This window comes from Acomys russatus, chromosome 31 (genome assembly GCF_903995435.1).
Source record: "Acomys russatus chromosome 31, mAcoRus1.1, whole genome shotgun sequence".
In the NCBI taxonomy this organism is placed as follows: Eukaryota; Metazoa; Chordata; class Mammalia; order Rodentia; family Muridae; genus Acomys; species Acomys russatus.
In genome coordinates, this window is record NC_067167.1 from 6228106 (window position 1) to 6233219 (window position 5114).

The following is a 5114-nucleotide window of genomic DNA, read 5'->3' on the forward strand; positions in this document are numbered from 1 at the left end:
CAAACCAATGGAGACCGCCTCTGAACAACATCGACCAATCAGTGTGCATGTCCCGCCCCAGAAGGTGGAGCCTGCAGCTAAGGGACGTCCTGGGCGGTCCAAGCCCCGCGGCACCGCAGCTTCTGGCTCCGCCTTTGCTGCGTCCTGGCTCCGCCCCCAGAGTGGGCCCCGCCTCATGACAGCTCCTCCCCATCCCAAGCTCTGGCGTGGACTTGCTGCTGGAAACCGCAGCAGAACAAAGGCGCGCTTAAGTAAACAATGTCTCATAACTGGACTTGACTCTTGCCAAGTGACTTTTTCACGCTTCTTTTTTGTTGTTGTTTCCGTCTTTTTCGAAGACAGCGTTTTATGTGGATCAGGCTGGCCTCGAACTCACTCTTGTAGCTCAGGATGACCTTGAACCTCTGATCCTCTGGCCTCAACTTTCCAAATGCTATGGGGTGTTAGAATGGTGTCAGGGGCTTCATGCGTGGTAGGCAACAGACAATACAAGCTGAGATACATCCTAGTCGCACTTAGAGATCCTAGCGTAAGAAGGAGGTATGATCACGTTTCGCAGAGGAAGACCATCGCAGAGGGGTTAGGGTGTTTTGGTGGGGACTAAAGCCATCACCATTTATATTCACCACACATTAATGCGAGAGATACAATCAAGGGGCCAGATAGATGGGGCGTGGTGGCCCACACCTTTAATCCCAGCACTTGGGAGGCAGAGGCAGATGGATCTCTGAGTTCAAGGCCAGTCTGGTCTATAAAGTGAGTCCAGGACAGCCAAGGCTACGTAGAGAAACCCTGTCTCCAAAACCAAAACCAAAACCAAATCAAACAACAAAACCCAACACCAAAAACAAAAACAAGGGGCTAGATAGATGGTTCAGCCGTTAAAGAGCACTGGCTGCTCTTCCAGAGGATTTGGATTCAATTCCCTGTACCCACATGGCAGTTCACAATTGTCTGTAACTCCAGTTCCAGAGGACCTGACAAAACATTCATGCACATAAAATAAAAAGGATGTTTTCTTTTGTTTTTTGGTTTGGTTTGGTTTGGTTTGGTTTGGTTTTTCTAGACAGGGTCTCTCTGTGTAGCCTTGGCTGTCCTGGACTCACTTTATAGACCAGGCTGGCCTTGAACTCACAGTGATCCACCTGCCTCTGCCTCCCAAGTGCTGGGATTAAAGGCATGTGCCACAAAAATAACTTTTTAAAATAAGATATACATTCCAAAAAAAGGAGCAACAATGGTAGAAAGAGCTGTGGAGATGGTTCAGTGGACAAAAGCTCTTGCCTGGCAAATCATGAGGATCTGAGTTAAAATCCCCAGCACCCACAAAAAGGGCTGAATGTGGCCTCCAGCTCCTATAGTAACCTTCATGTAGACAAGAAGAGTGCCTGGGGCTTGCTTATTGCCAATCTAGCATTCTTAAAACCCTGTTTTGCGGGTGGGGGTGGCACATGTCTTTAATCCCAGCACTCATGGAGGCAAAGGCAGGCAGATCACTGTGAGTTCGAGGCCAGCCTGGTCTACATAGTGAGTCCAGGACAGCCAAGGCTACACAGAGAAACTCTGACTCGAAAAACAAAAAAACAAAGACTCTGTTTTAAGAGAATAAGGCAAAAAGAGGGATATCCATGCATACAAACTTGCTTGTTACACACACACACACACACACACATCCTCTCAGGATGCTTTTCAGCTGGCAAAAACTAAGCCCCTCCAACAAAGTGGTTCAACTTCTAAGTGGATAAACATCACCTGCTCTCTCACAAGTCTGTTCCCCATCTCACACTTGGGATCAAAACAAAAACATGTTTATTTCCCCTACACATAGCATAAACAAAGCTCGATCATCAGCACCTTATAATCTGGACATGGTGGTACATGCCTATAATCCCAGCACTCATAAGGTTCAAGGTCACCCTCAGCTACATAAAGCAGTTTGTGGCCAACCTGAGCTACATGAGACCATATCAAGGAAAACAAAAAGATCAAAATTTAGTAGAAAGCATTATTATGGTCCAGGCACTGTGTAAGAACCTAGGGACACACTGATATGAATATTGTGATTTTTTTTTTAGCAATTTTTAAAATCATTGTTTTTTTGTTTGTTAGAGATAGGGTCTTGCTATGTAGCTCAGGTCATGCCTCATTTTACAGGTGTGAGGTTACAGGCACGTGCCACCACGCCCCCACTTTATTATTATTAATTATTATCAGTATTGCAGAGCTTGGGATGGAGCCAGAAGCCTGAAATATAAGGTTGATGCTCCATCACCAAACTATACCTCTTAGCTCCATTGTTGTTGCTATTATGATTTGGGTTTGGTTGTTTGGTAGAAAGGTCTCATGAAGCCCGATCTGGCTTTCAACTGTGTAGACAACCAAGATGACCTTAACTCCTGCTTCCAAGTTCTAAGTGTGAGCATGTCTGGTAGGAGTCACCATGCCTGCTGTTAGTAACTTTTTTTTTTTTAACCAATAGTCTATGAGCATTGTCAGTAACACCGTGAATTCACTTTTGTTCAATTCCAACAGCAATAGTAAAAAGAAGTTTTAAAAACTGAGTGTGAACTGGGCGTGGTGGCGCACGCCTTTAATCCCAGCACTCGGGAGGCAGAGGCAGGCGGATCTCTGTGAATTCGAGGCCAGCCTGGTCTACAAAGCGAGTCCAGGATGGCCAAGGCTACACAGAGAAACCCTGTCTCGAAAAACCAAAACCAAAACAAAACAAAAAAAACTTGGGTGTGGTGGCACAGGCCTTTAATCCCAGCCATCTGAGGCAGAAGCGGGCAAATCTCTATGAATTGGCAGCCAGCCATGCTGTCAACACAGCCAGAGTGAGACACCCCACCCCCCCCACCGCGTGTCAGCAGAAACAAAAACAGCATAAAAACACAGGAATTATAAAAGAGGACATTTCACTCATAACAATCATAACAAAAGTTATTACAGAGGACACTGAAACTTCACAAAGATGTTTAGTCAAGGACATCTGCTCAACAGTGCACTCAGACTGACACTACTCCTGTTATTGCTATCTCCAAGGATAAGTGACTCAAAATGACTTATGTAACCTTTCTCGTTTTTGCCTTTAGTGTTTCCCTTGCCTCTGCCACTCTAGATATGTATGCATTTGGTGTACCATGGCACACATATTGCCATCGTGGGGGCTATACGTTATCCATCCTCCTTTATTCGCATTTTTGTTGTCCTCGTCTGTTTGTTCTGAGACAAGACCTCATGAATTCTGGGCTGGCGTCCAATTCGCTGAGTAGCCAAAGGGTGTAACCCTTGCTTTTACCTCCTGAGGCTGGGAGGGAAGCCTACATCATCACTCTGGGCTCTATGCATGCTGGGCAAGCACTTGAGCAACTGGGCTACAGCCCCAGCCCTGCCTTTGGTTTTTTTTTTTTTTTTTTAAGATAGGCTCTTATTATGAAATTCATGCTGTCCTTTTGCTGTTGTTGTTTTCTTTTTTGTGTCTTGTTTGTTTAGTTTTCCAAGATAGGGTTTCTCTGTGTCCTGGACTCACTTTGTAGACCAGGTTGGCCTTGAACTCGCAGAGATCCAACTGCCTCTGCCTCCTGAGTGCTGGGACTAAAGGTGGGTTTTCCTATATGTAACAGCCCTTTCCTGTCCTGGACTCCCTTTTTTTTTTTTTTTTTTGGTTTTTCGAGACAGGGTTTCTCTGTGTAGCCTTGGCCATCCTGGACTCACTTTGTCGACCAGGCTGGCCTCGAACTCACAGCGATCCACCTGGACTCCCTTTTTGTAGACCAGGCTAGCCTTAAACTCAAAGAGATTCCCTGGCCTCTGCTTCCCGGGGAGCTGGAATTACAGGCTTGTGCCGGCCTCGCCTGGCTTCCTGCTGTTCTTCAGTTATGGTAATTGCCTTGCCTCAGCCTCCGACTTACTAGGAATGCAGTTTTGTGCTACTGGGCTCAACCATTTCTTAAATATGAGTACACTATTCCATATAATCAGAGAGCAGCCTTCAAGATGCAAAAATTTACACGAGCCCTGCACTACCATATAATTCTCAAAGCCCTTTCAAAGTTTGAATGACATCTTTTTTTTTTTTTTTTCGAGATAGGATTTCTCTGTGTAGCCTTGGCCATCCTGGACTCACTTTGTAGACCAGGCTGGCCTCGAACTCACAGCGATCCGCCTGCCTCTGCCTCCCGAGTGCTGGGATTAAAGGCGTGCGCCACCACGCCCGGCTCTTGAATGACATCTTTTAAAGGTAGGGTGATAAAGTTCAGGGGCCGGAATGCCCCTCCCGACACGAGCCAGGCATTGGGTTCACTCCCAGCACCCAGGAGTGGGGATGGAAACAGTTAGTCAGTCATGCCTTGTGTTTAAGACCTTAATTCTTTCCAAAATGACAGGCTAGGTATTTTGTAGAATAGTCCTTCATTTGAAAACATCTACACGGGGCTGGAGAGGTGGCTCAGCGGTTAAGAGCACTGGCTGCGGGGCTTGGTGGCTCATCCCTTTAATCTCAGCACTCAGGAGGCAGAGGTAGATGGGTCTCTGTGAGTTCAAGACTAGCTTGGTCTACAAAATGAGTCCAGGACTGCCAAGACTACGAGAGAAATCCTGTGTCAAAAATTCAAAAAAACAAAACCAACTAATTACTAAAAACTCGGCGGTGGTGGCTGTTAGTATTCTGTTTCAGTCCGCCTACTTGTGATGTCATCACTTACCTGCCACGGGGCGTGGCCGTGCCCATGGCCATTTAAAGCACTAACTTCCAAGTGCCTCTCTCTTACCTCTCTCCCCTCCTCTACCTGCTCCTTCCTCTTACTTTCTATCTCTCCTTCTTCTTTTCTCTCTCTGGAGTACCCCTCCCCCCCTTTTCTTCTCTCCCCGTCCTCACTTAATAAACCTCATATAAGCCGGGCGTGGTGGCGTACGGGAGGCAGGGGCAGGCGGATTGCTGTGAATTCGAGCCCAGCCTGGTCTACAAAGCGACTCCAGGACAGCCAAGGCTAACACAGAGAGACCCTGTCTCGAAAAAACAAAAAAGCAAAAACAAAACCAAAATAAACCTCATATAATATATCTGTTGCCTGGCATCTTATTATCTTATTTTCTTTTTATTAATCATAACAGTG